We start from the raw sequence: 10,791 nt of genomic DNA, 5'->3' as shown, positions 1-10,791 counted from the left end.
CACACACACACACACACACACACACACACACACACACACACACACACTCTAGTCAGGTGTGGTGGTGTGCACCTGTAGTCCCAGCCACTTGGGAGGCTGAGGCAGGAGAATCACTTGAACCCGGGAGGCAGAGGTTGTAGTGAGCTGAGATTGCACCACTGCACTCCAGCCTGGGTGACAGAGAGAGACTCTCAAAAAAAAAAAACAAAAAACCCACACAAGATTTATTTATCCATATCATCTATATCTATATATCCATCCATCCATCTATCTCTGTCATCTATCTCTATCTATCCATCCATCCATCTATATCATCTGTATCTATATATCTATCCATCTATATCATCTATATATATCCATCCATCCATCCATCTGTATCATCTCTGTCTATGTCATCTGTCTCCAGCACTCCTCCTCCATGACTGCTGGCCTGGTCCAGGCTGTCAGTGTCACCTAGATTATTGCAATGATGTCCTTCCTGGTCTTTGCTTCTGCCCTGGCCCCTGTAACTCTGTTCCCAGCATGTAGTCATGGTGATCTGAATAAAACACAAATCAGATGTGTCACTGCTCTGCTCAGAAGCCTCCATGTGGCCTCTTACCTGGAGTAAAAGCCAAGCCCTTGCCATGCCCCCGGGGCTGTCCAGGCTGGCTCTGAGTGTCCCTCTGCCGTCACCGCTTACTGCTCTCCTCTGACCATGCAGCCACCGTGGCGGGTTGACTATGCTGTTCCTCACGTAGCCACCACGCTGAGGGCGCTCCTGCCTCGGGGCCTTTGTTCCCGGCATCCCCTCTGCTCTGTCCACACATCCTCCTGCCCCGGGCTCTCACCTCCCTCAGGTCCCAGCTCAGATTTCATCTTAGCAATGAACCTTCCCCAAATACCCTAGGAAATAAGGATACCCCTTGCCCCCCCCCCCCAGTATCTATTCTACTTGCCCTTATCAATTCCTATTTGTTCGTTTATTCATTTATTTCCACCAGAATGTAAGTTCCAGGAGGGCAGGTCTCTTTCTGTTTGGTTTGCTGCTGTATTCTAATACCCAGAGCAGTGCCTTGCTCTTCGGCACTCAGTATAGTTGTTGAATGGGTATGATGGGACTTGCTTCTTCAGGCAGTGAATCCATCAGAAAGACAGAAGCCACTCCAGGTATTTCAAGCAAGAGAGATTCTTCTGTGTGGTTTTTCTTTTTAATTTTTGTAGGTACACAGTATGTATCTATACTGACGGGGTACCTGAGATGTTTGGTAGAGGAATGCGATGTGACATGAGCACATCACAGAGAATGGGATGTCCATCCCCTCAGGCATTTGTCCCCTGAGTTACAAACAACCCAATTACTCTCTTTAAGTTATTTAAAAATGTACAGTTAAGGCCAGGCGCGGCGGCTCACGCCTGTAACCCCAGCACTTTCAGAGGCTGAGGCTGGGGGATCAGTCAGGAGATTGAGACCATCCTGACCAACATGGTGAAACTCCTTCTCTACTAAAAATATAAAAAACTAGCCAGGCATGGTGGCAGGTGCCTGTAGTCCCAACTACTTGGGAGGCTGAGGCAGAAGAATCGCTTTACCAGGAGGCAGAGTTTGCAGTGAGCCGAGATCGTGCCACTGCACTCCAGCCTGGTGACAGAGCAAGACTCCTCAAAAAAAAAAAAAAGTCAGTTGTTATTGACTATAGTCACCCTGTTGTGCTATCAAATGGTAGGGCTTCTTCATTCTGACTATTTTTTTAACCCGTGACCATCCCCACCCCCTCACTCCCCTTCCCAGCCTTTGGCAACCATTCTTCTACTCTCCATGTCTGTGGGTTCTATTACAGCTAGTGCTCGACCTGCGACCACGGTCGGGAACCGTGGACCAGACATAACACGATTTGGTCGTAAGTTGAGTAGGCTATATGTACAGTTGAAATGGTGCACGCAGAGATGGTAGTGCTGCCGGAATCTGGTCCGCAGTGTCGTATGCCCAGCTGGGCAACGTTTGCACTGCCAGACGCGGAGCAGTCGTGGCTAGCAATTGTGGTCGTAAAGTCGAATGGTCGTAAGTTGCATAGGTGGTAAGTCGATCAATACCTGTACTTTAACTTGAGAATACGTGATGTTTGTGTTTCTGAGCCTGGCTTATTTCACTGAATATAGTGATCTCCAGTTCCATCCATGTTATTGCAAATGACAGGATCTCATTCTTTTTCATGGCTGAATAGTACTCCATTGTGCATAGCTACTATATTTTCTTTATCCATTCGTCTGTTCATGCACCCTTAATTTTGGCTATTATAAACAGTGCTGCAACAAACACAGCAGTGCAGACATCCCTTCGATATGCTGAGTTCCTTTCTTGTGAGCATTTACTCAGCCATGGGATTGCTGGATCACATGGTAGCTCAATTTTTAGTTTTTTGAGGAACCTCCAGACTGTTCTCCGTAGTGGTTGTACCAGTTTACATTCCCATCAACAGTGTGCAGGGTTCCCTTTTCTCCACCTTCTCACCAGCATTTGTCATTGCCTGTGTTTTGGATGGAAGCCGTTTTAACTGGGGTGACATGGTGTCTCATTGCAGTTTTGATTTGCATTTCTCTGATGATCATGACATTGAGCATCTTTTCATCTGCCTGTTTGCCATTTTTATGTCTTCCTTTGAGAAATGTCTGTTCAAATCTTTTGCCCATTTTTCGATCAGATTATTATACTTTTTCCCATGGAGTTGTTTGAGCTCCTTATATATTCTGGTTATTAATCCCTTGACAGATGGGTAGTTTGTAAACATTTTCTCCCATTCTGTGGGTTGTCCCATCTCTGTTGATTGTTTCCTTTGCTGTGCAGGAGCTTTTTTGCGTGACGTGATCCCATTTGTCCATTTTTGCTTTGTTTGCCTGTGCTTGTGGGGTATTGCTCAAAAAATTTTTGCTCAGACCAATGTCCTGGAGATCTTCCCCAATGTTTTCTTGTAGCAGTTTTTTAGTTTTGTCAGAGGCATTTGAAGCAGAGCAGCTCTATCTTAAAAGGAGCTGGGTAACCTGAAGCCGAGACGTACTGGGCTGCATTCCCAGATGGTTAAGGCATTCCAAGTCACAGAATGACATAGGAGGTCAGCACAAGATACAGGTTATAAAGACCTTGCTGATAAAACAGGTGGCAGTAGAAAAGCCAGCCCAAACCCACCAAAACCAACATGGCCACGAGAGTGACCTCTGGGCATCCTCACGGCTACACTCCCGCCAGCACAATGACAGTTTACAAATGCCATGGCAACGTCAGGAAGTTACCCTGTATGGTTTAAAAAGGGGAGGCATGAATAACCCACCCCTTGTTCAGCATATCATCAAGAAATAATCATAAAAATGGGCAACCAGCAGCCCTCGGGGCTGCTCTGTCTGTGGAGGGGCCATTCTTTTATTTCTTCGCTTTCTTAATAAACTTGCTTTCACTTTACGGACTCACCCTGAATTCTTTCTTGCACGAAATCCAAGAACCCTCTCTTGGGGTCTGGATCAAGATTCCTTTCCTGTAACAGTTTGAGGTCTTAACTCTTTAATCTATTTCAACTTGATTTTTGTATATGGTGAGAGATAGGGGTCTAGTTTCATTCTTCTGCATATGGATATCCAGTTTTCCCAGCACCATTTATTGAAGAGACTGTCTTTTCCCGAGTGTATGTTCTTGACACCTTTGTCAAAAATGAGTCCACTGTAGGTGTGTAGATTTGCTTCTGGGTTCTCTGTTTTGTTCCATTGGTCTATGTGTTCTTTTTTCATCCCAGTACCATGCTGTTTTGGTTACTATAGCTCTGTAGTATAATTTGAAGTTAGAATATGACTCCTCCAGTTTTGTTCTTTTTCCAAGCAAGAAGAGATTTAGGGATCTAGGAATTAGGGTTTACAAAATCACTGGAAGGGTAGAGGTGCAAAGGTTCAGGAAAGCCATTCATTGCTTACCAGCTACAGGAAAAACAAGAAGTTTCATAACCTGCAGAAACTATTGCCAGGGTCACATTTGCCTGCAGCGCTAAAGTGGGAAATGCTCAGATGCCAAGGCAAACACATGCTTGCTGTGTTCGGCACTGTTGAAGGGGTGGGCAGCAAGCTGGCTTGCATCTCTCCATCTTCCAAATATCACCCAAGTGCCTCTCAGTGGCCCAGTCTAAGCTGGAATGCTCCCAGTTGGCATCCTGGGAAATGCAATCCCTAGGCTTTCCTCTCCCCAATACAGAGGTGGCACACCAGGGTGGAGAACCAGCTGACCACCCAACAGAGGCAGAAAATGCCCACCCTGTGTTCTCTTCTTGCTGTCCCCCCGGTTACCCCTTTTGGTAGAAAGAGACTCTCCAAGAAAGAGATCAATGATGCAGACAGATTTCAAGGATTGAGGTCCGTCAGATTTCAGGGTTCACATGTGGTGAGAATGTCTACCTCAAATTACCAAAAGGTAACAATTATAGCGTCAGTGTATTGAGCTATACTATGTGTCCAGTACTGTAAGCCTTTCATATAAATTACCGAATTTAGTCTTCATGAGGCAAGTAGTAGTATTCATCTTATTTTGAGACAGAGTATCACTCTGTCACTCAGGCTGGCATGCAGTGTCATGATCTCGGCTCACTGCAACCTCCACCTCCCAGGTTCAAGCGATTCTCCTGCCCCAGCCTCCCAAGTAGCTGGGACTACAGGCGTGTGCCACCATGCCCAACTAATTTTTCTATTTTTAGTAGAGATGGGGTTTTGCCATGTTGGCCAGGCTGGTCTCGAACTCCTGACCTCAGGTGATCCACCTGCCTCAGACTCCCAAAGTGCTGGGATTATAGGTGTGAACCACTGCGCCCAGCCTTTATCCTCATTTTATAGATGAGGAAAGAAAGTGGAGGCTAAGTATCTTGCATAGTTAGAAGGCTGAGGGGCCACAATTTGAACCCAGGTTTTCTGACTGTGGAGCCTGAGCTTCTAAACATTAGATTGCATTCCCCTCCCCGACAAAGGAGTAGAAACACCAGTTTGGGGTATCTCAGCTACACGAGCATACATGAAGGACAGGTTTTAAACGTCTATGTAAATTTGTCAATAACATAAAAATACAGATGACCTGAAGGTAATGCTTGGGAGGTCAAAACACAAGCCATGAGCAGGTCTCAAGAAGTATGCCACTCTGGGTCAGGGAATCCTCAGCAGCAAAGTCACTTGCTCACTGTGGCATGGAGAGGGGTAAGTGGAGGGGAAGTGTAGTTTGCAACTTCACATTCTAACCCTTTCCTTGCCACGTTAACTTCTCTTTTTTTGAGACAGTCTCACTCTGTCACCCAGGCTGAGGTGCAGTGGTGCGATCTTGACTCACTGCAGCCTCCATCTCCCGGGTTCAAGCAATTCTCCTGCCTCAGCCTCCTGAGTAGCTGGGATTACAGGTGCGTGCCTCCACACTCGGCTAATTTTTGTATTTTTAGTAGAGACAGGGTTTCACCATGTTGGCCAGGCTGGTCTCAAACTCCTGATCTTGTGATTTGTCCGCCGCGGCCTCCCAAAGTGCTGGGATCGCAGGCATGAGCCCCAGGGCCCGGCCACCGCATTCAGTTCCTTTGTGGTGTTGGGCACGTCATTTAGCCTTTCTGTACTTTGGGGCTTCTCACGGTTCTAAGTGAAATAATGATGTTAACTTTATCCAGAGAAGAATACGGGGAAAATCCTGATCACTTAGTATGAATTACTCTGAAAGCCTAACTGTTCAAGCATAAAGCTCTATGCTGGCAGAGATGTGAATATTGCACTAGAGAATCTTCCAGGTGTCATTTAAATGTCACCAGTGATGGGCCTGCCTCCAGGAACTAAGGAAGATGACTTCACAGTCTGCTAGATTTTACAGTCATTGTTTTCACCCTGAAAGCTTGCCTACGCTTTCTTAACTTGAATTTAGATTTATCACTCATTTGAAACCTTTGAAACTAGGGATGTTTCTGTCTTTGTTCTCACCCCTAGACATGGACTTACGGAAAACAGTCTTGTTTTGCCACGGTTATTTTTAGATTTTATACATATTCTAGTTGCTTCAGTCTTCACTTTGAAGCCATCCCTTCCAAGTTCTTTAACTACTATGATCATACACTACATTTCTCTTTCAGGCAATAAGATATTCAGAACAGAATGCAATATTTTAGATTAAGTTTCATGTTGGGTGTGGTGGCTCACGTCTGTAATCCCAGCACTTTGGGAGGCCAAGGTGGATGGACCATGTGAGGTCAGGAGTTTGAGACCATCCTGGCCAACGTGGCAAAACCTCATCTCTACTAAAAATACAAAAATTAGCCGGGCGTGGTGGCATGTGCCTGTAGTTCCAGTTACTTGGGAGGCTGAGGTAGGAGAATCGCTTGAACCTGGTTGGCGGAGGTCACAGTGAGCTGAGATGGTGCCACTGCACTCCAGCCTGGGCCACACCGTGAGACTCTATCTCAAAAAAATAAAAAGTTTCAACTGAGCTATTTCACATGAAAGCAAAGCACTAGATTCATGATACACACTGAGTTCCTCCATATACCTGTAACCAGAGCCACACCAGTGCTGTGCTGAGTGTTAGGTACACAAAGAAAAAGGGCCTGGCTACCAGCCTCAAGAAACTTAGAGTCGAATGGTTATAATGCATATATTTTGAACCCTTAAATCGATGTCTCAAATGCCGAATCAGAGCTCTGTAATTAACAATCATTAGGCACCTTAGCTTTGCAAAGTGGCTTTAGAACTCTTTGGGAGTAATCATTTTAAGAGATAAAAGAGGGCAAATAAAAACACACATGGTTGGCATGTGCATAGCTATGTTTTCAGTGATCAGGGAGACTGGGAAGATCAGACTGTACTCCCGGAGGGGCTGAGCAGATTGTCACAGATGAGTGGGACTGAGTGAGAAGTGCTTCCTGTAGCAAGTGGCCTTAGTGTAGCAAAAGTTTCCATGAATTCTGAATCTGTTATCGCTTGCCTGTCTTTGGGGAGAACTGCTTCATTTATTGATTGATTTATTGAAATTTAATTTTATTTCCAATCGAGGGGGTACATAGGCATGCTTGTTACATGGGTATATTGTATGCTGGCCTTCTAGTGTACCATTACCCAGAGAGTGAATATTGCACCTGATGGAATTTTTCAACCTTTGCTGCCTTCAAATACCTGCCCACCCCTTTTGGAGCCTCCAGTGTCTGCTGTTTCCATCTTTGTGTCCATGTCTACTCATTGCTTAGGTTCCACTTGCAAGTGAGAACATGTGTGTTTGATTTTCTGTCTCTGACTTAGTTCCTTAGGATAATGGCTTCCAGCTCCATCCATGTCACAAAGGACATGATCTCATTCTTTTTCTTTTTTCTGTGAGATGGAGTCTCACTCCGTTGCCCAGGCTGGAGTGCAGCGGCGTGATCTTGGCTTGCTGCAACCTCTGCCTCCGGGTTCAAGTGATTCTCCTGCCTCAGCCTCTAGAGTAGCTGGGACTACAGGCATGCGCCACCATGCCCAGTTAATTTTTTTTGTATTTTTAGTAGAGGTGGAGTTTCTCCATGTTGGCCAGGCTGGTCTCGAACTCTCAACCTCAGGTGATCCACCTGCCTCGGCCTCCCAAAGTGCTGGGATTACAGGCGTGAGCCACGGTACCCCACTGATCTCATTCTTTTTTATGGCTGCCTTTTTTTTTTTTTTTTTTTTTTTAAAGAAACAGTCTCACTCTGTTGATCAGGATGCAGTACAGTGGCACGATCATAGCTCACTGCAGCCTCGAATTCCTGGGCTCAAGAGATCCTCCCACCTCAGCCTCCTGTGTAGCTGGGATGACAGAGGCACTCCACAAATGGCTAATTAAAAAAAAATGTGTAGAGTAGAGATGGGGCCTCACTCTGTTGCCCAGGCCGGTCTCAACAAGCAATCCTCCTGCTTTGGCCTCCCAAAGTGCTGGGATTACAGGCATGGTCCTCTGCACCCAGCCAAGAACTGCTTTCTAAATGTCTGCCCTGCAGAGTCGGGGGCATTGTCTCCTTGAGTAGGAAGTTTGATGTCTTTGCCCTGCCTTTGTGCTTTTGATCCTCTCATACTTTTGAGACTGTATTTTCACACTTTTACTTTCTGCAGGGGTGTTGGCTGCACCTCTCAATATACCTCATCCCTGCATTTTATCCATTGCTTTTTATTCCTCCTTAAAGAACATTAAGATGAGAGCTAAGGCCAGAGCCAGTGCCGGCCTCAGGCCTCCCTTTCTGGGGCCTGTGGGCCACTTGTCACAATGTGTGGCCTAGAGCCTTTGGCTGCGTTTACAGTCTGTGCACCTGTGTTCTTCTGGGAGCTGAGATTTGCTAAGATCCGCTACAGTGAAAGTTTTATCCAAGTAAACGTCTCTCACCTCTTTGGGGGCCTTTTCATCTGTCGAATAAGCAAAACTGTCCAGAGGTAATCAAGTGTGCAAGGCGCAGCTGCTGCTTCTGTCTAGGACCTGGCTGTTCCTTGTTCCTCATTCTCCTGAACCATCAGTGGGATTTTTTCTTCTTTCTCTTAGGACACGTTCACAGTCTGTGCAGGCAGTGAAGCTGGACGTACAAGAGCACAGCGGAACCGAGGCTGTGGGTGCTTCCTTTATCCCTGCTCCACCTTGTGCCCTCTCAGAGCATTGAGGCCCCTGGTTTTTATCCCTGCTTCTTTAGTTGCCTGAGACGCAGTCTTCATTGGGAGGGGCCTGAAAAGAACTCAGAAGCAGGACCTGGTGCACAGTAGGCATCTAATAATGATTGATCTTCGGCTGCCTCTGCAGCCCTGTGTGTGGCATTGCACCCCGTGGCCTGCCGTGAAGCAGAGTCAGATTAGCCGCCTGGTCCCACAACAGGGGATTCTCTGCGGAAAATCATTCTCCTGGGACTCATGTCCTCGTCCTTCCTGTGGGAGTGGGGAGGCTGCCTCCCTCACACGTGGCTGTGTGGAGTTATAAACCAATAAAGTGACTGCTTAGCATATGGCTGAATGTCAAGGGCGACAGAAATGCTTAATTTCATTTATTTAGTAGTAGTCGGGTGGCCACGTGAATGTTGCTGTGGAAACCGTAACTCTTGAATTTCTTGACACTTATCTTTGCTGTTGTTTTTAAATGAGGCTTTACATTTAAATCTTATAATTTTTTTTTTTTTTGAGACGGAGTTTCGCTCTTGTTACCCAGGCTGGAGTGCAATGGCGCGATCTCGGCTCACCGCAACCTCCGCCTCCTGGGTTCAGGCAATTCTCCTGCCTCAGCCTCCTGAGTAGCTGGGATTACAGACACGCGCCACCATGCCCAGCTAATTTTTTGTATTTTTAGTAGAGACAGGGTTTCACTATGTTGACCAGGATGGTCTCGATCTCTTGACCTTATGATCCACCCGCCTCGGCCTCCCAAAGTGCTGGGATTACAGGCATGTGCCACCACGCCCGGCTAATTTTGTATTTTTAGTGGAGATGGGGTTTCTCTATGTTGGTCAGGCTGGTCTTGAACTCCTAACCTCAGGTGATCTGCCTGCCTCAGCCTCCCAAAGTGCTGGGATTACAGGTGTGAGCCACTGTGCCAGGCCCATCTTAGCCTTTTTATAGGAAACTGTGAGCTGTACTGCCCCCACCCAGGAGCATCTACTTTCCAGTTACTCTCACCTGACCCCTCCCTTTCTTCCCCCCAAGGTTATATATCTTCTATCTATCCATCCACCCATCCACCCGTCCACCCACTCATCCATCTGTCTACCCGTCTGTCCATCCACCCATCCATGTGTCTACTCATCCATCCCATTCCATCCATCCATCCCATCCATCCATTCATCCCATCCATCCATCCCATCTCTCCATCCATCTACCCATCCATCCATCCCATCCATCCATCTATCCCATCCATCTATCCCATCCATCCACCCATCTTATCCATCCATCCATCCATCCACCCATCCATCCCATCCATCCACCTATCCATACATCCATCCATCCCATCTATCCATCCATCTACCCATCCATCCATCCATCCCATTCATCCCATCCATCTATCCCATCCATCTACCCATCTATCCATCTATCTTATCCATCCATCCACCCATACATCCATCCACCCATCCATCCATCCATCCATCCACCCATCTACCCATCCCATCCATCCATCCCATCCATCCATCCAGCCATCTACCCATCTATCTTATCCATCCATTCATCCATCCATCCACCCATCCATCCCATCCATCCATCCCATGTATCCACCCATCCATCTACCCATCCATCCCACCCATCTATCCATCCACCCATCCCATCCATCCATCCCATGCATCCACCCATCATCCACCCATCCATCCATCCACCCATCCATCCCATCTATCCACCCACCCATCCATCCCTCCCATCCATCTACCCCATCCATTCATCCATCCCTCCACCCATCCATCCCATCCATCCATCCATCCATCTATCCCATCCATCCCATCTATCCATCCACCCATCCATCCCTCCCATCCATCTACCCACCCATCCATCCATTCCATCTCTCCCATCCATCCATCCCATCCATCCACCCATCCATCCATCCACCCATCCATCCCATCCATCCTTCCATCCATCCATCCCTCTACCCATCCAGCCATCCATCCCCTCCATCCATCCACCCATCCATCCATCCCACCTATCCATCCCATCCATCATCCATCTCATCCATCAATCCATCCCTTCCATCCATCTATCCCATCCATCTTATCCATCCATTCATCCATCCATCCACCCATCCATCCCATCCATCCATCCCATGTATCCACCCATCCATCTACCCATCCATCCCATCCATCCACC

The sequence above is a fragment of the Sapajus apella genome, unplaced genomic scaffold (genome assembly GCF_009761245.1).
Source record: "Sapajus apella isolate SASKATOON/1434 unplaced genomic scaffold, GSC_monkey_1.0 scaffold49, whole genome shotgun sequence".
Taxonomy (NCBI): Eukaryota; Metazoa; Chordata; class Mammalia; order Primates; family Cebidae; genus Sapajus; species Sapajus apella.
This window is presented reverse-complemented; position numbering follows the sequence as displayed.